General features: G+C 40.2%; 1 pseudogene; it reads left to right on the top strand.

Moving 5' to 3' along the window:
• The first annotated feature begins 19,772 nt into the window (after positions 1-19,772).
• Positions 19,773-25,946, top strand: LOC127675474 (Krueppel-like factor 17; annotated as a pseudogene).
• The last annotated feature ends 668 nt before the right edge of the window (positions 25,947-26,614 follow it).

Raw genomic sequence — 26,614 nt, 5'->3', positions numbered from 1 at the left:
ACACACACACACACACACACACACACACACAAAGGAAAGAAAACTGATATACCTCCCTATTTAGACTTGTGTGATGAGGTCAGCAGATGAGTCGCTCAGTACTCCCAGAGCTCCCATGGACAAAACCATCAACCAAAGAGTACACAGGGAGTTGTTACTCATGGCTCCAGACTCATCTGCAGCAGAGGATGGTCTTGTTAGACACCAAAGGGAGGAGAGGCCTTTGGTCCTGGTAAGACTTGATGCTGTAAGTGTAGAGGAATACCAGGACAGGGAAGGGGGGGGGGAGTTGATTGGGGAAGGGGAGATGGCTTATGGGATGTTCAGGGGAGGGAGGATCCAGGAAAGGGGACAACATTTGAAATGTAAATAAAGAATATACCTAATAAAAATTTTAAGCTACTTTTCTTTAATATCATAATCTCAATTAGCAAATTTTAAAAATGTATTTACTTTTATTTGTATTGGTGTTTTACATACATGTAAGTCTATGTACCATGGGCCAGCAGTGGTGAAGAGGCCAGAAGAGGGAATCAGAGCTTCTGGACCTGGGTATACAGATAGTTGTGAGCTGCCATGTGGGTGCTGGGAATTAAACCAGGGTCATCTGCAAAAGCAGCCATTGCTCTTAACTGCTAAGTTGCATCTTCAGCACACCACAAACATAATTAATTAAATTAAATGTTTGTGTCTTTGATTTTCTAAGTTTGGTGTGCATTACAATCCTTTTTATTATTGAATATATTCTTCATTTACATTTCAAATGTTATACCCTTTCCCAGCTTCCCACCTTCCCAGAAAACCCCCAACCCATCCTCCCTCCCCATGCCTCCATGAAGATGCCCCTACACCCAACCCACCCCACCTAACCCCCTTGATTTTCCCACGCCGGGAATCAAGCCTTCATATAGATCCCTATCTGTACCCAAGTCCTACTGAATCTAACTGGAATAACACAGGGATCTAGCATCTCCCTTTACAGCGAGTCCTGAGTTCTAAATTTATATGGGTCTCTTTGTTCTAGGGGAAAAACACAAGATACAGACATTGAAGTTTGTTTCAAGAATTAGTCAGAAGCCATGTGTGCTGGCACACTCCAGCAATCCTGTCGCTCATGGACTGAGGCAGGAGAGCTGCCAAAATGTCAAGACCGTCCTGGGTTACATTAAGTTCAAAGACAACACTGAACATAGAAGATACCATCTCCAAATAAAGAAAACAAAACATGAAGAATAGATATATCAAATTTACTTGCAAGATCACTGAAGCCATGGTTTCTGGTATTCAGATAACAATGTTAAAAAGTTTATGAAAATTTTCCCAAATTTTGCTCCTAAAGATAAGTTGAATGACAGGAAAGTGGAAAGGCAAGTATGAGTTTCAAAAGGAAAAAAATTATCTCTGCTGCCATGATTCTCTGTCAGACAATTTGTTTAGCATCAGTAATTTTACACACACACACACACACACACACAGAGAGAGAGAGAGAGAGAGAGAGAGAGAGAGAGAGAGAGAGTGTGAGAGAGAGAGAGAGAGAGAGAGAGAGAGAGAGAGAGGAAAAGATAAAATTTAATAAATACTAAACCCTAGATAGACTCTTGCAAATGCTATTATTAAGTATAAAAATGTCAAAGGCATGAATGAATAAAGGTAGAAAAAATGTGTCAGGTTCATAGCATATATTATTTTATTTTAATGTTATTAAAGAGCACTGTAGACTAAACGCTCTACATTCATTTTAAAGATGATAATATGAAGCTCTAAGACAATATGTACTGAACTGAGTCATCTGACCAGGAAGCAACCAAATGACAGAATCAAATTTAAACCCTGGTCTTTCTGGTTCTAAAACTTGCGTGCACTTTTTTGTGGTCCTGTGTTATCATAGACATGTCATCAGCTTCTTGTGTCCTACAGAAATAAAACAAACAAAACAAAAACACCGAGTTAGAAATAAATATAGAAATTATTTATTAAGAATGACAGAGAAAGGAATAGGCTAGTGAGCTGAAGAAAATAATACAGACAGAAAGTATTGAGCCACCAGGCTCATGAGCATTTTCTTAACTCCATTTCTATATCACGAGACTGTCTTTAGCATTGTTTGTTCCTGTAATAACATGTTTATTCTCTTTCTCAGTCACCTGTTTCTTTCATATTTTAATCTTGCTTGCCTCTCTCTCTCCACATGACTACTTGCCTGCCCGGGGTGCACCAGTAAATGAAAATCTAAACATATCCCTGTCTCTTTCTCAGTTTATCTTCAATAGGTAAAACTGAAAAAAAAAATGACTAAGGTCACAAGACAGGCCCCGATAGTAAACAGGGCAGTTACTCAAGCATGTTGCTTAATAGCTTTCCTTGCAGCGTCTTGTGATTCACTGAACAGCTGCAAGCCTTGAGCCACCATGGGTTCCTGAATATTAGCTTAAGCTTAATAGCAAATTAAGTAGATACATGCTTTCTTATTAGAAAAAAGAAGTCAGTGTAGGCTTTAGTATACTGAAAATAAATTTAAGGATTTATGATAATGCATTATTAAATCCCCTAACTTAAGGATTATTTTTGTTTTTTGTTTTTGTTTTGGCTTTGGTTTTTTGGATTTGTTTTTTTTGTTTGTTTGTTTGTTTTTTTGTTTGTTTTTTTGTTTTTTTTTTTTTGTTTTTTGAGACAGGGTTTTTCTGTATAGCCCTGGCTGTCCTGGAACTCACGCTGTAGACCAGGCTGGCCTCGAACTCAGAAATCCGCCTTCCTCGAACTTTAAGGATTATTAAATAAGGCATTATTAAACCCACATAAGATTTTTGTTGTTGTTTTTGTTTGCTTGCTTGCTTTTTTTTTCATTCTTTTTTTTATTCGATATAATTTATTTACATTTCAAATGATTTCCCCTTTTCTAGCGCCCCCCCACTCCCCGAAAGTCCCGTAAGCCCCCTTCTCTTCCCCTGTCCTCCCTCCCACCCCTTCCCAGTTCCCCGTTCTGGTTTTGCCAAATACTGTTTCACTGAGTCTTTCCAGAACCAGGGACCACTCCTGCTTTCTTCTTGTATCTCATTTGATGTGTGGATTATGTTTTGGGTATTCCAGTTTTCTAGGTTAATAACCACTTATTAGTGAGTGCATACCATGATTCACCTTTTGAGTCTGGGTTACCTCACTTAGTATGATGTTCTCTAGCTCCATCCATTTGCCTAAGAATTTCATGAATTCATTGTTTCTAATGGCTGAATAGTACTCCATTGTGTAGATATACCACATTTTTTGTATCCTCTCTTCTGTTGAGGGATACCTGGGTTCTTTCCAGCATCTGGCAATGATAAATAGGGCTGCTATGAACATAGTAGAGCATGTATCCTTATTACATGGTGGGGAATCCTCTGGGTATATGCCCAGGAGTGGTATAGCAGGATACCTAAACATAGTAAAAGCAATATACAGCAAACCGGTAGCCAGCATCAAACTAAACGGAGAGAAACTTGAAGCAATCCCACTGAAATCAGGGACCAGACAAGGCTGCCCCCTTTCTCCTTATCTTTTCAATATTGTACTTGAGGTACTAGCTCGGGCAATTCGACAACATAAGGAGGTCAAAGGGATACAAATTGGAAAGGAGGAAGTCAAACTATCATTATTTGCAGACGACATGATCTTCTACCTAAGTGACCCAAAGAACTCCACTAGAGAGCTCCTACAGCTGATAAACAACTTCAGCAAAGTGGCAGGTTATAAAATCAACTCAAGCAAATCAGTGGCCTTCCTATACTCAAAGGATAAGCAGGCTGAGAAAGAAATTAGGGAAATGACCCCCTTCACAATAGCCACAAACAGTATAAAGTATCTTGGGGTGACTCTTACCAAACATGCGAAAGATCTGTATGACAAGAACTTCAAGACTCTGAAGAAGGAAATGGAAGAAGACCTCAAAAAATGGGAAAACCTCCCATGCTCATGGATCGGTAGAATCAATATAGTTAAAATGGCCATTTTGCCTAAAGCACTATACAGATTCAATGCAATACCCATCAAAATCCCAACTCAATTCTTCACAGAGTTAGAAAGAGCAATTATCAAATTCATCTGGAACAACAAAAAACCCAGGATAGCTAAAACTATTCTCAGCAACAAAAGAAAATCTGGGGGAATCAGTATCCCTGACCTCAAGCAATACTACAGAGCAATAGTGTTAAAAACTGCATGGTATTGGTACAGTGACAGGCAGGAGGATCAATGGAACAGGATTGAAGATCCAGAAATGAACCCACACACCTATGGCCACTTGATCCTCGACAAAGAGGCTGAAAACATCCAATGGAAAAAAGATAGCCTTTTCAACAAATGGTGCTGGTTCAACTGGAGGTCAGCATGCAGAAGAATGCGAATTGATCCATCCTTGTCTCCTTGTACTAAGCTCAAATCCAAATGGATCAAGGACCTCCACATAAAGCCAGACACTCTGAAGCTAATAGAAAAGAAACTGGGGAAGACCCTTGAGGACATCGGTACAGGGAGAAAGTTTCTGAACAGAACACCAATAGCGTATGCTCTAAGAGCAAGAATTGACAAATGGGACCTCATAAGGTTACAGAGTTTCTGTAAGGCAAAGGACACCATCAAGAGGACAGATCGGTAACCAACAAATTGGGAAAAGATCTTCACCAATCCTACATCAGATAGAGGGCTAATATCCAATATATATAAAGAACTCAAGAAGTTAGACTCCAGAAAACCGAACAACCCTATTAAAAAATGGGGTACAGAGTTAAACAAAGAATTCTCACCTGAAGAACTTCGGATGGCGGAGAAGCATCTTAAAAAATGCTCAACTTCATTAGTCATTAGGGAAATGCAAATCAAAACAACCCTAAGATTTCATCTTACACCAGTCAGAATGGCTAAGATTAAAAATTCAGGAGACAGCAGGTGTTGGAGAGGGTGCGGAGAAAGAGGAACACTCCTCCACTGCTGGTGGGGTTGCAAATTGGTACAACCACTCTGGAAAGCAGTCTGGCGGTTCCTCCGAAAACCGGGCACCTCACTTCCAGAAGATCCCGCTTGCTTTTAATAAGGCATTGACTCCTCTAAACTCAAAAACTGCTCAAACAAAATAGATCTAAGCAATTATTCCAGACTGTTTTTAGAATCAGTAATATTGATAGCACTGCCTTTAAAAATTAAACAATTTCAATTTCATAATTCTTTCCATAAAATACAGAATTGTTGATCCTATATTTTCTGCAAATTAATGATTTGTTTGCTTCTTGGGTGCCACAAGATAATGTCAGGTTTTCTCAAGAACTTAAAGGACATCTTTCCCATGACTATGGAAAAAAACATTAGTCCTCTCTTCCCATCATGGTTGAGCATTGAATTTGTTATCTATTGCTAAGTTAAATTTAAGAATCTGAAACAAATAGAAACCTAATACTCTTCTAGATTAAATGTATAACAATATCATACTGAGTAGTTCTGATTCAAGGTCTTCCATGAGGTTATAATCAATGTTGACCAGCATAATGATCATCTGAATAATGGGCTGGAGATGCACAATCCAAGTCCAAGCTCACTCACATAGCTGCCATCTGAAGGCCTTAATTCCTCACTAGATGAATCATGCCATAGGGCTGATTGAGTCTTCTAATAGAGCAGGTGGTTCCCCCTTGTAATGCACATCATACAGTCAAATTGTCATGTGCTATTTAATCTCACTGGAAAGTTGTCTCAGGTAGTAAGGCTGCCTCTCTCCCTCACAGTGCAGACCCAGGTATCCTTCAAGGCTCCTTGTCTGAGAAATGGATGGTCCCCTAACTATGACACAGAAGGGAAAGAACCACAAAACAACCCAGAAGTAAAAATTGTGACTTTGAAAACAGCTAGAAGGTGAAACATTTGCAACGATGTTTAGTATGTTTATCCCAAGAGATGAAGGTGCCTACAGTGGGAAAGAGAATCTGGGAGTCTGTTCAATTTCTATCAGCAGCTGGCTGACTCAATTTCCCCAATTGCCTTCTGCTGGGAGTTGTGAATGTTCTATTTGACATTGTCACTATCTGTTGCTGTTTGTTCTTGAAAGCCTCATCCAATGAGACACTGCCCTGCCTGGTACGCTCTATTAGAAACTCCAATTTCTCCAGTCAATTTCTTCTGCATGTTTTGAACACATGGTGTAATGATATTTTGCCATATATCAATCAATCTATCAATCAATCAATCAATCAATCTATGTATCTATCTATTTATCTATCTCTTGTTGTTTATTCATTTACTATGTACTTAACTGACTCATTCCAAGTTGAAACAACAGTTACTGTTGATGATTTTCTGTCCATATAGAACATTTCCAGGGAAAATGAGGCCATACAGAGTGAAGGAAAAAGCCATACACCAGCACTTTTACCACACTCACAAAAAGGGGGAAATTAGCCTTTGTATCTCAAAACACCGTGAAGGCATTTTGAATTTATTTTAAGGGGAGACCCCAAGACCTGACACTATTACTGAGATGATGGAGTGAGTGCTCACAAAAAAGAGCCTAGCATGACTGCCCTCCAAAAGACCCAACAAATGCTGAGTCAGATGCAGATATTTCCACTCCATCAATGGACAGAAGCTGCTGACCTCTGTGGCTGAATTAGGGAAAAGCTGGAAGAATCTGAGGAGGAGGGCGACCTTACAGGAAGACCTAACTTGGACCCCTGGGATCTCTCAAACACTGGACCACCAACTGGGCAGCCTACACTAGCTGATATGAGGACCCCAACACATACACAGCAGAGGGCTGCCAGGTCTGGACTCAGTCTGAGAAGATGAGCCTAACCCTCAAGAGACTAGAGGCCCCAGGGAGTGGGGAGTTCTGGTGAAATGGGGAGTAGGGGGTTGGGGAGTGGAGACATCCTCGTGAAGATGAGGGTGGGAGGAGGTATAGGATGTGGAACAGTCAGAAGGGTGGACCAGAAAGGCAATAATATCTGGATTGTAAAAAAAAAAAAAAGATTAAATAAAATTTAAAAAATAAGTAAATAAAACCATCTTAATTGGCGAAGTGAAAACATAGTGTGCTTTCTTAGGAAGCAGAGAAGTTTCCCTCAAGTACTGGTGTGGAGTGTCTTGTGATTTCTTGTAAGAGTAATGAGGTATAAGTAAGAAGACAAAAGAACGGTTTTTCACATAGAAAGCCAATCATGCCATTTGGTGAGATATCCCAGAGCTTATGAAACGGAATGCTTAAAGACCAAATTATACGTATATAATTTGTCAAATCCATTTAGAACACAGAATGAAAAGCAAAATAAAGGAGAGGAGATAGTATAATAGATGTAGGGCAGTATACAAGCAGTGTAGTGGGACCATAAGCCTAAATCTCCCTTCCCAACCATCCTTCCCACAATCACTTTCTTCCATGTTATGCCGGATATATGATATAGTTAGAGAATAGGATCTTTTCTACATGAATAGGAAATTTCAAGAACCAATGACACCCAGTTGCCATGTTTCAGAAATGTAGGCACAAGTACACCTAGATAGAGCTTGAAGAGGCCTGTTGAACTTAAACCATTTGGGGAAAAGAACAGTGAGAGTTGAAAATCTAGAATTACCGACTAGTAGACCTCACCAATGGGTGACCAAATTAAGGACCACATAATTGTAGGCTAAGGGGCAATATGTTGTAGGATTTTCCCTGTCCAATCACATTAGGGTAGTGGGAGGTCTGTGATTGGACAAGGAAAAGGGAGACAGAGCTAAGAGTTACAGAGACAGAGAGTGTCTCAGGTAGGGAAGAAGCCAAGATGTAGGTGGATGGACAGGAAGAAGATCCTGATCCCTTGTGGTTTTAACAGCCACAAGAAGCTGTGATTCCACAAGGTTAGAAATATTGGGATAAAGCTTTTATCATTATCAACTAGCTCTGAAATTACTTTATTGGCATCTTGTAAATTGTGATTTTATTGATATATAATTCTAATTGGTTAATTAAGCTTTAAGAGTTTTGATTTTACCAGGTTACTGGGTATTGTGTTAGACAACCATGAGGTTGGCAGTTCTATTTGGTTACTGGAGTGTGAGACTGCCAGTTACAGGGGATTATAACAGAGAGGGAACTAGTGGCTCATGGTGAGACAGATGTTGCAGGGGCTAGTACCAGAGAGTTGGCAGCAGTGGCAGGAGCACAGGAGCATGGTCTGACCCCGCAGTGTTGGCGGGTTCATCTTTTAATCTTTCCTGCAACAGCAATATGATCATGATTTTTCTTATTATTTTATACCTCTTTCTATGCATAATATCGATCTGTTTTGATATGCATTTTGTTTATTCTCTCTTGTTAAATCTTTTATTGCTGTTTTTAAATTTTTTTGTGGAATAGGCACATGCATGGCATAACATGTATGTGTAGATAAGACACATTTATGAATGGGTCTCTTCTTTTATCATTTGAGTCCTGGAAATCAAACTCATGTTGTAATGCTAGGCAATGAATTCTTTACCAGCTGACCTATCTTGCTTGCACTGATTTTGTTTTATGGAGCTGTGATAATTAGTGTTTGGGACTTGAAAGAATTTAAGATCACCAGAGCAGGGGCCTAAGAATGAGCCTCTGGGCACACATATGAGGGATTACCTAAATTGAAGTAAGCCTCGGAAGATGTCTGTGATTATCTAGAATATATTGATTTATGTAGCATTGTTGGCCCTGCCATTCCCTAAACTGGAACTCCTAGACTATATAAAATGGAGAAAGTCAGCAGAACACTAGCATGTAGACATTCATTGCTGTCTTTTCCTAACAGCAGACTTAATGTGATGAGTTGCTTCAAGCTCCTGCTACTTTTATTTCCCTGCCACAATGGGCCGTACTTTGAGCTATACACTGAAAGTTTTCTTCATTAAGTTTCTTTTGTCAAACGATTTTATCACAGAAACAGGAAAAGAATGTAAGACAGACAGAACCTTACACTGTACACCATTCAGGCTGGCCTGGAATGCACTATATAGGCCAGGCTGAACTTGAACTCACAGCAGTATGCCTCCCTCAGCCTTTTAACATATAAATTGCTAAATTATGATTTACATTTAAAACCTCATAAATTTTCCTGCCTCATAGTTAAAATACTCATTATCAATACTTAACACGACTATGAATTTTGTATGTAATTTATAAGCTTCTAGTATAATGCTATTTATACTTAGTACATTTTTTACTTTCAGCTATTCTCTTTAGTTTTCTTTTATCAGTCAGAATTTAATTATAGTGGAAACGTGAGTCATAGCTATTGTATGATTCTCAAATGATACAACAAAACCATGTTTCACACTGTTTCTCTAAAAGAAGACATAGCCTGTCACTAATTAGAGAACTCTCTTCTTTTTCTCACCATGTATTTGGATTATGTGGTCTCTATTAGAAATCAATGTCATCATTTAAAAGATGTGAATAGAATCAGGTGTGTTACTAAAAGCCTATAATCTCAGTAGTTGGGAATCTGAAGAAAGAGGACTTTCAGAAAGTTAAGGCCAGCTTGAGCTATAAAGAAAGTTTTGCCTCATATCTAATGAATGAGTAAATGAATGAATAAATGAATGAGAAATGTTAGCTTACTAAGCAATGGTGCCACATAGTTGACAGCTCATCTGATCAATAGTAGAGCTGTATCTGTACACAGCTGCCATCACTGTGCTCTGAATAGCAACTACTAAAGACTCCCCAGGACATTCTAGAAAGCCTAGACTTTGTTTTATCTTATCACATTTTACTTTTTAAATTATCATTTAGAAGTCTGTAAGTTTTCTAATGAGAGACAGAAAGGGGATGAATCTGGACAGGAAGAGAGTTGGAGAGAAACTGGAAGGATTAGAGAGAGGAGAAACAGTAATTAGACCTCAAACTCACAGGAATCAAAGGCACACAACCACTATACCTGACAAGAAGCTTTTCACACAGCATTGCTAACAAGCAATTCAATAAGCCTGATCCTTTTCAAAAAGTTTGCTTTTAAAATATCTTGAAAATAATGTCTTGCTTTTCTCGGTGTCTAGCTTTACAACATCTGCATCATATATATCTCCCAGCCTCTTTGAGGGGAAGTACCGTATAAATTTCAGGTCATCACACTGAAAAGCAATGCATGCAGTTTTATGTGCTTTAGTGTTATCATCTAAATAGTGCCTCTCCTGTTGCTGGGATTCTCCTTTGTAACCCGTCCTGATTATTTGACAGCATTGATGACACTAGAGTCTCTTGGTCAGACTCCAGCACCCTAGCCATGCCACATTTCAAGGTACCTGAGAGGTTAACTTTAGTAACATATTTCTCAGGAAAGGCTTTGTGCAAACTGAAACTATGGGGAAAACAACACCCGGAGGAAGACCAGTGTTTTGAGTCCAGAGGACAAGGCACTCCTAGGGCAGTGAGACATCTAAGAGAATTTCTGGTGTCCCAGCAGAGAAACTTTAGGCTCATCATGAGCATCTTAAGAAGAGGTTGTTATGTGTGTGTGTGTGGGGGGGGATGTCTGATCATGTTCATTTAGATGTTCAAATAAGCCAGGTCTCCACAGGTAAAGCAGCATCTGTCACGTGGCAGAGTAGCCTTTCCTTGGAATGCTTTGTAATTCTTCGTTGTTTGAACTCTGGTTGTGAAGTTCCTGGGTATTGGCAATCATCAGCAATAAAGAATGCTGGAAAGGAAAAGAATGAGAAACCTCGTGATAACTGCAGACACCAGCATGCCTCAGCTCTTGGGAAACAGACTTCAATAAGGCATGGAGTACACAGACATGAACATGCTTGAAAGGAATGAGAAGCAGAGAAAGAAGGCGTGCTACCATGCAGGCTCAATACAAACTAGTTAGTTCAATCCAACAGGAATCTCAGATCATGCTGCCCATTTGAGAGTTGTTTTCTGTTAGGCCCAAATAGCGGGTCTTTTATAGCCCTTCTTCATGTTAGTCATTGAAAAGTGGATACTTCAAAAAGGCCGGACTTCTGACAATGCACCTAGCTCCTCCCTATAGATGAGCCAGCCTGTAAGGGCTGGGAATGTTGTCACCTGCACACTGAGCTGGGCAGCAAAGGTGATCAGCAAAGGTGCACCTGCTTGGTGGGGATGCTGGCCACAGAAACAACAGAGAGAGACCACACCCAGCCAAACAATTCCATGTGGGGTTTTATTTGGGATGGAACAAAGGAGGTAGCAGGCGGAAAGAAGGAAAAAGAGAAAGAGACGCTACCCAAATATATATGGATGGTTAAGTTAATCACAGGTAAACTTAGGCCCATTGAACTCTGGGTGTATGGTAGCTGTTGCCTTGGCAACAGGCCTATAGGTCGCACTGCACTGTCCTTGTTGCCTGGGTGATGTCACAGGTCTCAATACTAACAATTCTCCCTGTGATTATATGCATCCTTCCTTAAGAGATCCGGGTAACAATCTTATGTCTGACACCGAGCCAGGTGACCCTTTCCTGTGGGACAGGATGTGGTTTTCATGAGAGGAAGACAAAAGGCATTTATTTGGTTGAGCGATACAAGCTAATAGAAGTTAAGTCTGTTGTAGTGCTTCACACTTATAATTCCACCACCTGAAAGGTAGAGAGGCAGGAAGATGAAGAGTTCAAGGTTGCCCACAGCTACACAGTTTGAGGCCGGTCTGAGTTCTCAGGAGGACCTGTATCAAACAAAAAAGCTGGGAACAGAGACATGAGCATATGGTCCCAACACTTGGAAGGCTGAGGCAAGAGGATCTCTTGAGCCCCATAGCAAGACACTGACAGAATCTCAGAAACAAAAAGATCAGCAGAACAGTAAGCAGCTAGTTGTTAAAAGTGCTTTGGTTGACAAGAACGAACGGCGCATATCTTTAGTGGTTGTTCACCTCTGTCACTATTCCAGATAAGAACCGTAATAAAAAAGGGAAAGGCATGCTTTTCCTGTAATCACTTTTTATTGTTATGGTATTCGTGACTCTGCAATTACTTGTGTGACTATAGTTTCATGCCTTTTGCTTCCCCACCTTAAAAGATTTTGTTACCTCATTTCAAGTAAGAAAGAGATGGGGTAAGGGCTTTCAAATCCTGTTTCACTGAAAAAGAAAAAAAAAGGATTTCTGACTTAATTTCTGAATTTTTCAATTTGGTCACAAATTCCTATCAAAAGTGAGTAGATGTGTCAGGCACCAGTGGAAAAAAGTCTCAGTGGCTTTAATGCAACAAAGATAGTCTCTCACATTCTACAAACAGCCGTCAGTGGGAGACTGCACTCTACAGCCACCCAAGTCACAGAAGCCCCACCTTCCCGAGTGAATTTCTGTCAGAACACATGACTTCTTCACAATTACATATGCAACTCATTATCCAAAACTCAATTACAGGGCTGCAACGTCCAGCAAGAGAATCTGCAAACTAACCTTCCTGTGTGTGCCTGAAATGAAAAATAAACTTAAATGGAGAGGGAGCTCACATCACTGGCTATGACCCAATAAGAAACACCTAGTGCTCTGGGTCTGCAGAAAATTCTGGTGAACTTTAAAACCCTCCTCCATTTTTGGTTATTCTAGATGGTGATTTTTATTTTAGATGTATGGGCATTTTGCCTACATATACATCTATGTCCCAATGTGCATGCCTGGTATCCGTGGAGACGATAAGAGGGAGTTGGATCTCAGGGAACTGGAATTCTGATGGTTGTGAGCCTCCATGTAGGCAGCAGGAATTAAACAAAGGTCCTCTGGAAGAGGAGACAGTACTCTTTTTTTTAAAAACTTTTTTTTTAGATTTATTTATTCATTTTATGGATATGAGTACACCATTGCTTTCGTCAGACATACCAGAAGAGAGTATCATACCCCATTACAGATGGTTGTAAGCCACCATGTGGTTGCTGGGAACTGGACTCAGGACCTCCAGAAGAGCAGTACAGTGCTCTTAACTGCTGAGCCATCTCTCCAGCTCTGAGACAGTACCCTTACAACCACAGACCTGTCTCTCTAGCCTGTAGGCTTGCTTTTGTTGTTGTTGTTGTTTTGCTTTGCTTCTGTTTACTTGCTTGTTTTTGCAAAGCATAACTGAGGTAGAATTCAGGGCCTTGCACATCCTAGGAAACTGCTCTACCATGCAGCTCAATATCATTAGTCATTAGGGAAATGCAAATCAAAACAACCCTGAGGTTTCACCTCACACCAGCAGGATAAGGAGAGGAGAATGGAAATTCCAGACTCTGGGTAATTTTCAAATAGGAAATATCAGTAATTTTTCAGCTTACACACATTGTTGATCTGCTGATTTGCTCACTTTTGTGATAGATGACAATATAAAATAACATTATTTAAGGGAAATTAGAATATTATTTATTCTGAGCGAAACCTAAATATGATCAATTGTGGCCCAGGAATACAAATCCATTACCCTGAACAACAAGTTCTAAAATGAGTACTATTACATAAACACTTGCAAGTCAAAGAACAGAGAATGTAATAAATCAATGCATTCAATAAATAACTTGGTGGAGATGTTAGGTAGGTGGGATACAGCAAAACAGGGAAATCTTTCCCCTAGATTTTAGGTGTTATTTTGTCACATGTCTAGCTTTAGCATTGCTGGAGGGTGGTGATCTGCTAAGCTTAATAATGCACTCCACGTGGTCCATGGCCAAGCAGTCATTAGAATGAGAGTTCATATCCAAGGGCTAAAGATAAATGGTTATTTTTCTAAGAGGCCAAAGTTATCCCATAATACTTTTAACATTCCATCCCTCCACATGCTCTACTCAGCTGGAGTCAAACATTCTGCAGGATCTTTAGCACTGTGGGGAAACAAATACTTCAATTATTTGCATTCTCAAAGAGTTAAGAGAAAATAATGCCCTGGAAATATAGTTCAGAGGTAGAGCACTTGCCTAGTATGTAAGAGGTCCTATGTTCAATCCCTAGTACCTGCCTCTAACACAACCTCCCCCATACACACACACATAACAAAAATGTTGTGCTCATACAACAAGATGAGAATACTGTAATCAAACCTTCAGTAAACAACCCAAGGGGGTTGGAGAGATGACTCTGTGGTTAAAAGCTCCGACTGTTCTTCTAGAGAACCCAGGTTCAGTTCCCAGCAATCACTTGGTGGCTCAAACCTGTCACAAGATTTGACACCCTCACAAAGATATAATACATGTAGACAAAACACAAATGCATATAAAATAAAATAATTCATAATTTAATTAAAAAAGAACCAAATCTAGACCATATACTTAGGAAGATCTCTTGACCCAAAATGGGCAACATAGGAAAGAGACGAGAATATGTGAAATGACCATAAACACAGTCTTTTAAAAAATCCAAAAATATTTCAGAACTGTTAAATTGAATTTGGACAAACTTACCACAGCAAATAACAAACTATAACCTAACTTAATGTGGAAACAAAGTGCAACTTAACAACATATTGTTATGATAAGTAACTGAACCTCCACCCATTATAGCAGTTTAGCATCCAGCAACCTGCTCGGATAGCTTTAAAAGGTAAACACTGAGATGTAGTCAAATCCACCTATTTCTATGCATCTACTCCCTTTTCTATAAATGCTGCCTTGGAAATTATCGGGTGGAGCTCTCTGAACTTTTATTGAGGGTGCTGCCACTATGTCGAATAAAAATGGTTTCTTTAAAGATTTTTTTTTCTTTTTAAAGAATTACTTAACATGAATTTATCATCAATTAGAAAGGTACGCGGGAACAAGTTCAATCACAGATCAGTTTTCTGTCATTTATGAGGCCCTTGATTCATTCTCTAGCACCTCAGGGAAAGCAGAGCAAAGGAAAGAAAAGAAAAAGAAATAGAAGTCTCTTGAAAAATATAGATGAGGAAATGACATTTTCTCTTTGGCACTTATTGCTTGTTCTGGTGAAAGGAACTGCTGTATTCTGGACTTTGCTATGAAGAGGCTTATATAACAAGAAACTGAGAGTGGCTTTCAGCCAACAGCCAGTAAGAAACTGAGACTCCCCAACAACCAAATTATTGAATTTGGAGGTGATTATCCTTTGGTAGAGCCTTCAGATGACTGTGGCCCCAGCAGATACCTGGATGACAGCATATAAAAGAATCAGAGGCAGGGTGCTCACCAAGCTACCAGAGGTACTCAGCACTGAGCAGTCAGTGCTCTTCTGAGTACTGAATTTCATATCTCAAACTGGGACAAAATAAGAGCTAAATAGGCTTGTATAAGATATAATGTTGTCTAGGGAGGGGCCCTGCCAGAGCCTTACAAATACAGAGGCAGATGCTAGGAGCCAACCAGTGCTCTGGGTGTGGGGTCCCCAATGGAGGAGCTGGAAGGTAGTCTGGAGGAGCTGAAGGGGTTTACAGACCCATGGGAACATCAGCCATCCAGACACCCCAGGGCTCCCAGGGACTAAACCATCAACCAAGGGGTACACTTGGTTCCAGCCAAAAATGTGGCAGAGGAATGCTTTATTGGGCATCAGTGGGAAGAGTGGTCCTTGGTCAGGTGAAGGCTCAATAGATGCCCCAACAAAGGGAAACCGAGGCAGGTGTGGAAGGTGGGTGAAGGGGCATATATGTGGAGGCAAGGGGTGGGAGGAGGGGTTGAGGGTCTTTGGGGAGGGGGAAAATTGGGAAAGGCTTTACCATTGGAAATGTAAATGAAGATGATATTCAATAAATATTTTTTTAAAAAAGATAATGTGGTTTGGGGGGTGCTTTTAAAATTTGAAAACAATTTTGAGAGAGGGTTGAGACAGAGTAAAATTTGGTCATACGTTATCTAACCTATGATAACCTGTAACTTGTTATAACCTAAGCCATCATGAAACATTTGTTCCTATCTCAGCCTCCTGAATGCTAGATTTACAGGTGTTCATCACCATGTACAGTATTTGTTATTTGATTTGCTAAGTGTCTTAGTTAGGGTTTCCATTGCTGTGAAGAGACACCAAGACCAAGGCAACTCCTATCAAGAACAACATTTAATTGGGGCTGGCTTACAGGATCAGAAATTCAGTCAGTTCATTATCATCAAAGCAGGAAGCATGGCAGCATTCAGGCAGGCATTGTGCTAGAGAAGGAGCTGAGAGTTCTACATCTTGTTCCAAAGGCAAACAGGAGAAGAATGACTTCCAAACACCTAGTTGGAGGGTCTCAAAGCCCACCCCCACACGCTTTCTCTAACAAGGCCACACCTAGTCCAACAGCGTCACACCTCCCAATAATGCCACTCCTGGGGCCAAGCACATTCAAACCACCACACTAAAATTTAGAGGTTTGGTTGTATAGCCATAGGTAACTAATATATTGATCATAGATAATTACTAATCTCAAGCATGTTGAGCTCTACTCAGAAGTTATAAAAGACACAACATGATCATTTATTACAGATATATGTCCTGAGGGAATTCATACAGAATAAATAGAAGCATCTTGCCTGTATTATTAAACTTTGTCCCCCGCCCCTTCTGTCTAAATGAGTCATGGAATAAGTTTTGTAGAAATCAATAAGACATTATCCAAAGGAAAGGATAGGTTCTCATGAGTACTGGACTCACACGAGAATTTGGGAAAGCTGAGAATCTTTAAGCCTTGAAGAAAAGGAAAATTATCAGGCTGTCAGATTGGTTCAGTGGGTAAAGTGTTTGCTGTGTAAGCATGCAGATGCATCCATGTAAAAGCCAGCTATGTCAAGAGGTTTTGGCAGCCCTAGCACTGAAGTGAGGAAAACAAGTAGATCCTGGGTACTAAGAGTCTAGCTCATCTGGCTGAAACAGCAACTTCCAGGTTTAATAAGAGACTCTATCTAAAAAATAAAGTGGAGAGTGATAGAGGAAGGTAATCAAAGCTGACCTTTGGGCTCAACACTGTACACATAGAATTAGCCTTTGTTCTAACATAGGTTTCTTTTGATATATATTTGAGAATCGGGATATATATTTTGATATATATTTTGGGCAACATTCACTATGCCAATATGTCACTATGCATATTAATAATGCTAATAATGTATGCTGGTCTCTTATTGTACTTTTTGATACACTTTTATAGTGTCATGCTTACCATATAATTAATACTTTTTTATATGTTGAGGAAATAGACTCCATGAAAATAATGACAACTATGATATTTAGATTATGGTTCAAGAATTTCTGTGTGGAAAAAAATAAGTTCTACAGAGTTTTGAGATGGTGGATATAGCTTCTTTGGTAGAGTGCTTACCTAGCACTTACAAAATTCTGGGTTTGATCTCTAGCACAGCATAAAATTGAGCATGAAGGTACACACATCTATTCCCAACTTTGGGGAGCTAGAAACTGGAAAATAAAATGTTCAAGATCATCAGCTTCATAGCAAATTTATGTCCAACCTGGGTTAGATGAGACCCTTTCTTAAAAAAGAGCTTGCTGTTGCAGTTTCTAGATAGATACTCTGTATTGTGATCAATCTTTCATGTGTTTAAGAATTTAAAAATATTAAAGAGAAGCCAGACAAACTCACACACAAGAAGCTGCAGTAGGTAGGGTGATTAAGAGTTCAAGAACAACCTGTATTACATAATAAGTACCAAGCCAGCCAGGGTTGCATAGCAAGATTTTGTCTCAAAGTTAACTAAATGAATAAGTAATTAAGTTAAATTAAAAAAAAATAGTAATTTAAGGCCTGAACTAGTATTGGGACCTAAACAAGTTGAAGACAGTCAGGCAGGATTTCATGTAGGAATTGTTTTGCCAGATGGAAGATGATTCTAGTCATTGAGACAAATGATAGTAATGTAGCTCAGTAGAATACTTGCATAGCTTGCCCAGAACTCTGAGTTAACTTTTTTCCTTTTATTATTATGCTTGGAACCAAATCAAGAGCTTTGCACATATTAGTCACTAGCTCTACCACCTAGCAAGACACATGGTTAGGTCCCCACTCATGGAGGACATCAAAATAAATTTTTCTTCAATATTAATAGGTTCTTAGTAGGACTGGACCACTGTCACTAAAGCATAAATATAACAAGAAAATTAGACAAATTTTAAACAGGATATTCCATATAGGTATCAGTCTAGTAGTTCTCAAAAAATTCCCATTGATGGTAGCTTAGAAAGAATAATTTTAAAAAGAAACTAGTGCATTTTTAGCTGTGCATACTGACACATGTCCATTATCCTAGCTCTCAGGAGGCTTGTAAAGGAGGATCATGAGTTTAAAAGCAGGCCTGGAAAAAAGCAAGGGAGAAAGACTGGGAAAATTGAGGGGGCCATGGAGAAAGAAAAGAACCCTATAAGAACCTTCTAAATCCGGTTTATATTTCTTGTTAGCTGAGGAGCAAGAATTTTGATATAACTGATCATATCATATTTACTGCAGTAGAACTATATTTATCTGCTGAGATAGAAATAACAATATTAAAACAACTAATAACCCATGCTAAAGATCAAAATGTATGTGATCAGAAACCCATATGACTTTTGATTTTAGATTTATTGCCAATCCTTTCTCACCCATAAACCTGAATGGGGAACTCATAAACTATCACACAATCTCATTTATAAAATGGTCTTGAACAGCCGATCCTTCTGTTGACACTGAGTTCTGCCTGACCACGCCTGCTAGACAGTTGATATGACTTTCCTGTTGTGAGAGTTATAAGACAGAATCTCATATGGCCCAGGTGTGCCAGGAGCTGGCTGAGGCTGGGGTATAATTTTGAACACGAGAATCTCAGGCTAACCACCTCTGGAGAAGGAATTTTCAGACTCCAAAAGGACTAGGATTGGCACAAAACATTCTTAGACCAAGTTCTCAGCAAAAAGGAGATGTATTTGCCCCAGAGGTACAAAGACTAGGGAATAAGAGATAAAGACAGGAGGCAGAGAAAGTAAAGAGAGGGAAAGGGGAAGAGACATTTGCCTCAGAGGGACAAAGGAATGTCTCTGAAAAGAGGGGTGACAGACATAACCAATAGGCAAGTGGCAGTTTATGAAGGTAGAAGGGTAAACCCTCTGTTAGGATGAGTTGGTTTCTTTTGATTGGACCTATTAGCACAACCAAAAGAGGGCTTTTGATTGCTAGACCTTCTTGTGTAGAGGTCTCTGCTTGTCCTTCTACTCCTGTGATAGAACTGAAATTCATTGCAAGCTTCGGGCAATCCTGCTGGGCCACATTTGAAAAAAAAAGTCTTTTAGAAATTCCAAAAGATAGCTCCCATTGGTATGTGAAGTAAGTCAATAACTTAATTTTAAAAAGCACCATGGTATATTTACATTTATTGAACAATTAATTTATTATTCTCTGGAAAATAAAAGACATCCCACTCCTAATCAAGAAGTCGTTTGAAATTGATAACTGCTGGGTAAGGGGAAAAAATCAGTTTTCTCCAGTGAATTGTCTCTGGGTATATGATGAACACTCCAGGGCAAGCCATATGCCCAAGAGTAATTAGACAGCACACAATAGAAGCCATGGGGGGTTTTATGTGTGCTTTTGTTTGTTTTGGTAATGTTTTACTGCATTGAGGTGTTTTTGTTTGGTTGCTTTTTGTTTTCTGTTTGTTTTCAGGAATTTTTTTTTGAATGAAAGGTGTGGAGGAAACTAATGATCATAAAGTTGTGTGTACATTTTTGAATAAAAATAAATAAAGATAATAAGTAAACAATAATTTCCAATTCTGCTTTATATTGACTTGCTCTGAAATTGTTTTCTATGACAAAACCAAGCAACAAACTTAACCTGAGTGGAGGTCATAGCAAAGAACTCCTAGGCTGCTACAAGGTACTGCATGAAGCTATGTCTGCCATGGCAAATGGAAAGGGATTTAAGTCTATGGGAGCATTACTTGGAAATGGTATACTGGCAAATAAAAAGTTGGTAAAGCTTCTTCATCTAGATTCTTCTTGTACCATTGTTATTCTTTGAAGTTTCGGCAGAGATTGATGGGAAAGTCATTTTATTAATTCAGGTTCCGGCCTGGGGCAAATTGGGTAGACCTTCCACCTCAAGGGTTTCCTCCATTTTCCAAAAGGCTAAGCATCTCAGTGTTTTCCTAATGGAATGATGGGTTACAGGGAGTGAATGTAACCCTATGTGACTGTATATTGTTGACATCCTTGGGTTTCAGTCCCTGGACAAGCAGTTGAGGTGCCTATTTTACATATCAAAGCAGACCTGGCTCAGGGGACTAAAAAGACCTTCCCCTCAAGGTGGTATGGATGTTGATGAAATGTTGACCTTTATCTAAAAAGAAGTTCAAAAAGTTATAGGCCACACCTTCCTCTTCCTGGAATCACCACACATCGAGACTACTCCCCTACTCCTCTACTGAGATTAGCTAACTTGCCTCATTTAACTATATATAATAAAGCACCTGAGATGTCAGGCTGCTGCTTTTCAATCAAAACATACAGATCACCTGATCTCAGCTTTTCTGTACAGCTTTTGTATGCATATCTGTCACTGTTTTCATTCCCCTTTGCCCTAGTCAAGGAAATCTTGAAAGTGTTTGGGTAGAGGTAGTAGATGGAAAATCCCAGCTCATTTTCTAGGATGCAGTAAAGTTCTTTGTCTCTGGGTCCATTCATGTCTTTTCTTTGACAGCTTTTTGGCCAAAGCTTTCTCCTATCTTCTTTCTTTAATGCCAGCTTCAAGCCAGGCCTCCTATCGTGCCATTAAGTACACTATCTTTGTAAGTGAAAGTGATAAAGGTTGGGAGGAGGCAGGATTGGAAGGGAAGAAAGCTGAGATAACAAGACTGTTTACATTACATATCAAACCAAATGTGAGGGAAGGGTAAGCTATTCCTTTCTCACCAAGGCATAGCTTATTGCTTATAAGTTTATATTTTCATCTGCTTTGTAAAAACATCTCCAGGTCAAGTTGGGTCCATTGTTGTCTTTTTTTCTTCCTAGAGAAATGGGTAAGGTGCCATTAGTCTTTGGGAATCTGTATACCACATTTAGTCAAAGAGGAAGGCAAAAGGAGCTTTCCAGTATCTATTCCTCCTTAACTGCCTTCATCTTGTTCTGTAGTGAAGGAATAGATATGTGGCTCTACACTGCCACCCTAACTAGCTTAAGGATTCCCTTAGACTTTTAGAGACCTTGATCCAGGCCAAACTGGTTTGTGGCTTTGATGTTTAATTGAGCTAAGATTCTTGCTACTCTGCTATCCAAGGCTTCAACCAGATGCAACCGTCAGAGGTTTTATTTTTTTTCTCTTTCTCATGGCTCCAAGATTTTTTTTCCTGCTTTTGTGTACTGCCTCGTTATCTCCTTCTGAGACTGCCTCTCTATCATTGATCAAGATCAACCAGCCTTTGTATCTGGAAGAGGCATATTTTGCATTTCCATGACAAGCTGCATTGTATTCTAGGTCTGTTGAATGTGTTGATGGTGTCTATGAAAGAATTATGAGATTTGGCTTGCATTCAGTTATATCTTTGTCAGGATCCTCTATAGGAGAGCCAACCTGTGGATACTGTAGGGGTCAAGAGTTCAAGGCCATTCTTACCTACTTAGTTATTTTTTCAAAGTCAGTTGGGGCTATGTGAGATCCTGTTTTAAAAATCTAAAGGACATGTTTCCTATGTTTCCTCACAACTGCAATTTGAGTACTAAAGAAAAGACGCAGTAGTCAAGGTCTGTTTTGTTTACATAGCCCAAGTTCTAGGTCAGTCGAGGCTACATTGTAAGACCCTGACTTCAAAAACCCAACCTAATCCCAGAAAGGCAAATGTCACATATTCTCTCTCATATGAAGCTCCTAGCTCCAAATCTTTAGGTGTGACTACATACACTGGTTTGTAAAAGGGTACTATTGCCAGATTTGGGCATAAGGCTGAAGAGCAATAGAGAGGGAAGGCTACTGATGAAAGAGATGAAAAATGGGGGTGTTCTAAATACAGAAGGAGGAGAAAGGAGGGGAAAGTATCAGTAAGAATGTGTAGAAATACTCATAAAGAATGTTATTAACTATCTACCTAAAAGTATCAAACCACTGTGAATACATATATACCTCTATGTACATCTACAGTATAAGTTAAACTTTCCCATCTGGGCTGACAATGTTTCATCCAGTCTCTGTAACAGGACCTCAGAATGGCTAAGGAACATACCCAGACACCACATTCTAAGTACAGAGGAGATTTATTACCCAGGAGGAACAAGGTTGTGGTGGGGTGCTCTGGATCAGGCAAAGGCAAGCAGCAGATGTTTTTCAGCAGAGGTGGGTTTTTAGGGAACAAAGGGGTGTGCTAGCCAGGAAAGCCAAAGAGTGGATTTTGATTGCTGGGCCTTGGTGTCTTTTCTCAGGAATGAGTCAGTGGCCAAATAAGGGAATGGACCTTGAGGGCTAGCTTTAGGAATGTAATCTAACTTTTTAGCAATGGAGAGAGAAGGGGAAAGGGCAAAGCCTGTCAACACCTGTGTTTGCTATGCCTGGGCCTGTGAGAGAGCCCTTTAGAGACATCACAGAAAACCAAATGCAATCAAAATGCAGAGTGGTGAAGCCCAGTCCCAGTGGATGCATCTACAAAACACTTCTGCACCTAAGCCTCAGGAAATATTAGTTCATCCTTTCTTTCAACCTAGTGAGTTCCAGGCATTGAATTTAGCTCCTTGGAATTAGCAGCAAACACCTTCACCCTCTGAGACATCTCACTGGCCCCTATTGATTCATTTGTTTGTCACTCCAGTAGATCTTCCTTGTTGTAATTCACTCTTTGTGATAGTGCTATAATTATTCCTCACTATAACACTGAGAGGATAATTTATAACAAACACGTACATATCTGTATTGAATGTGTTAGTTGACTTTTTATATTGCTGTAACAAAATGACTGAAATAAACAATTTAAAAAGAAAAAAAGGTTGTGATTTCTTATTTTAGAGTTTTTTGTCCATGATCACTCAGCTCCACTATTTCCAGGACTGCATTGATATAGATGGAGATTATATGGAAAAGCAAAGCAGTTCTCCCTCATGGGGCCAGAAATCAGAGAAGGAAAGAGATGATGAAAAATATACTGTGGGCATAAATTTTTGCAACTTACTTTTAATAAGGGTTCAACCTCTCCTCTAGCCCACCACCCAGCAGAGGTAGTGGAAATGTTATTAAGATGTGGGGGAAGTGGACCTGTTCAGCAATAGTTCTTTGGGGTTGAGCTTGATCTTCTTCAGTTCATTCCTGCAGCAAATACCAAATACAATTCAGCAACAGACCTTCTAGGCAGGCAGATACCAGGCATGAACCAGCAACTACAGTTCAGTCCTTTCAGCAACAGACACCAGGCAGCTGTAGTTTAATTCTGAAGAGACCACTAGGCTCACTAATCAGCCTGAGGAGAGGTCACAGAAGCAGCAAGCTGCCTCAGAAACCTCAGGAGCAGTTCTTGGGCAAGCTTCTCTCAATGACAGTGTTGCCACAAATTGAGTTCAATAATGTTATGTAAGGCCAACTAATACATGTGTGTCTTTAGCAAAGAATATCAAGGTGGAGCAAACCAAACCAATGTTCAGTGCTTGTCTCCCATTGTCTGTGGAGTCAGAAGCTGGAAACAATCCAGATGTCCCTCAACAGAAGAGTGGATACAGAAAATGTGGTACATTTATACAATGGAGTACTACTTAGCTATTAAAAACAATGATTTCACAAAATTTTCAGGCAAAGGGATGGATCTAGAAAATATCATCCTGAGTGAAATAACTCAGTAACAAAAGAACACACATGGTATGTATTCACTGATAAGTGGATATTAGACAAAGAATGTAGAATACCCAAGATACAACTCATAAACCACATGAAGCTCAAGAGGAATAAAGACCAAAGAGTGGATGCTTCAGTCCTAATTAGAAGGGGGAACAATATAATCAAGGGAAGTAGAAGGTGGGAGGGATTGGGAGGTAGAGAGGAGGAGCAGGGGGGAGGGGCAGAATCAAGTATGGGAGGAAATGGAGGAGATGTACAGAGGGATGGAGAACACAGGGTAGCAACCAGAAAGTCCCAGATGTTAGGAAAGCAAGAGCTTCCCAGGACCCCAAGGGGATGACATTAGCTGAAATACTGCACAAAAGGGAAGGAGAACCTGTCAAAACTATATCCAGATGTTAAGCAAAGTCCCCAGGTTGAGGGATAGGGCCACCCACACATCTCCAAATTTTTAACCCAGAATTGTTCCTGTCTAAAGGAAATACAGGGTCAAAGAGTGGACCAGAGACTGAAGGAAAGTCCATCCAGAGACTGCCCCACCTGAGGATCCATCCCACATGCAGACACCAAACACAGACACTATTGCTGATGCCAAGAAGTGCTTGTTGACAGGAGCCTGATATAGCTGTCTCCTGAGAGGCTCTACCAGAGCCTGACCAATACAGAAGGAGATTCTCACAGTCAACCATCTGACTGAGCACAGGGACCCCCAATAGAAGAATTAGGGGAAGGACTGAAGGAGCTGAAGGGTCTCAATGACGTAGAGGCCCTTGGTCCTGTGAAGGCTTGATGCCCCAGTGTAGGGGAATGCTAGGGCAGTTAGGCAAAGTGGGTGGGTAGGTAGGGGAGCACTGTCATAGAAACAGGGTAAGGGGAGATGGGATAGGGCATTTGCAGAGGTAAATCAGGAAAGGGGATAGCATTTGAAATGTAAACAAAATATCCAATTAAAAAAACTTCTTTGTAATCATAACTGTCAGTTTTCAGCATATTAATTGTACCTAGCAATTAAATTCTGTAAGATGATACTTTCCATTGGCATAGTGGTGTTAGGACCCACACCTATGATGGTGTATGGGTCTGGCCAGACTTTGGTTTGTTTTGAAATTGGGTCTCAGATGGCATGGAGCAGGCCAATAACAACAGGCTATGCACCAGTCTTCCATGGATAATGAGATGTTGATGCCAGTGTCACATATGCCTGTGTCTTCTGGAAACAGCAGATTTCATCAGCCACTAACCATTCAATACTTACCAGAGATGATGAAGCCCTATAAGGCATCAACTGAGGAATTCAGATGCAATGAGGGAGAACGGGAGTCACAGTTCATTAGGTCGCTACCTAAGCATGGTGTAAGGTGCCCCTCCCAGCTGACTCCTACTCTGTTCCAGAATTATTGTCAGAGATTGATTGGGAGGAGATCCCACTTGATGCCAGTCTAAAGTTCAGGGACTCTGGGAGTGAACACTTCCTTCAGGGAGAATCTGATGCCTCAAGGTGGCCTGCCAAGCCCAGCTTCCTGTGGAGTCACAGTGATGGCTGACAGCAGTGCCCCAACAATGTTTTATTCTGTACCCCCAACAGTACCTGCCACCACATGCTCTTTAAAACATGGAATATGCGACTTTCGGGGAGTGGGGGGCTAGAAAAGGGGAAATCATTTGAAATGTAAATAAAAAATTATATCGAATAATAATAAAAAAACATAAAAAAAACCATGGAATATTGTTGGTCTCAGGCATACCTTCCACTGAGGCCCATGCTGTGACCCCCTTTATGGATCAGATATTACACTCTATACATCCCTGCAATCCTGAGATAGTCTCAGCTAGGTTCCAGCAATTGCTATCTTTAGACACCCAAGATTCAGTTGTGACCCAGTCAAATGTCTGGAAAGAACCTTTCATATGTGATCAGCCCATACCTGCTCCACAGGAGAAAGAGAGCCCCAGTACTTCAAGAGGAACAACCAAGGGACAGCCCCTAGTTTCAAGGCCTTAAGTCTGCTCATATTGACAACTGTGGAAAAGTTTATACCAAGCACTCTCACCTCATGAGTCACCAATGCAAACACAGGTGAGAAGCCCTACATATGTGACTGGAACATTTGTACATGGAAGTTCTTCTACTCTGATGACCTTGAACAACATAGAAGGATCCATACCAGATATTGACCACACAAATGTGATGTGTATAATAGAGAGTTCATGAGATCTGACCATCTCAGGAAGCACAAAAGAACTCATCTGCCCAAGTAAGACTTCCTGCAAACTCAAGCCAACAATGGACAGACAGATGGGACAGACGGCTCTCTTGTTCCTGGTCAGGAACTTTAGCTCTCATTCCTATAGCCACTAACCCAAGATTCTGTTGCTCAAAACCAGATCATTTCTGGGGTAGTTGAAGGTTCAGATGGAGACAGGAAGATTAGGAAGTGGTAGGGAAGCCCACATGAAGATCTGGACACCTTCATAGAGTCCTCAAAATCTGGTACCCTCCCCTCTCAGGGATTACTACTGATTTCTGCCAGATGAGAAGGCAGAGGCAGGTTCTTATCTCCTGTCAACCCCAAGCATGAAATTCTTTCATGCCTCTTCCACAAAAACCCCAGCTTCTCTCCCTGGGTATTCCTCAGTTTCCAGGGCCAGGATGCCGCAGTGACCCCAGTGAAATCTGTAAAACAAAATTTTACAGACTGAGGTGAGAAATGTCTCCTGGGGCCCTCTGGAATACCCTATTCAGAAGCCGAAAATCTCACTTGGCAATTTACTTTACGCATAAACTCTCCTCCTGCCTAGTAGCCAGGACTGAGAAAAACCAAGCAAATTAAGATGTAAAAGAATCCATCTTGTAGTAAGTCACTAGCCAGAAAATTCTGCAAGCTTTACTCCAATCATTTATGTAATTACATTTACCTCCCAACAGG

This window comes from Apodemus sylvaticus, chromosome X (assembly GCF_947179515.1).
Source record: "Apodemus sylvaticus chromosome X, mApoSyl1.1, whole genome shotgun sequence".
Lineage (NCBI taxonomy): Eukaryota > Metazoa > Chordata > Mammalia > Rodentia > Muridae > Apodemus > Apodemus sylvaticus.
The sequence above is the reverse complement of the archived record's forward strand: the minus strand, read 5'-3'. Positions and strand labels throughout refer to the sequence as shown.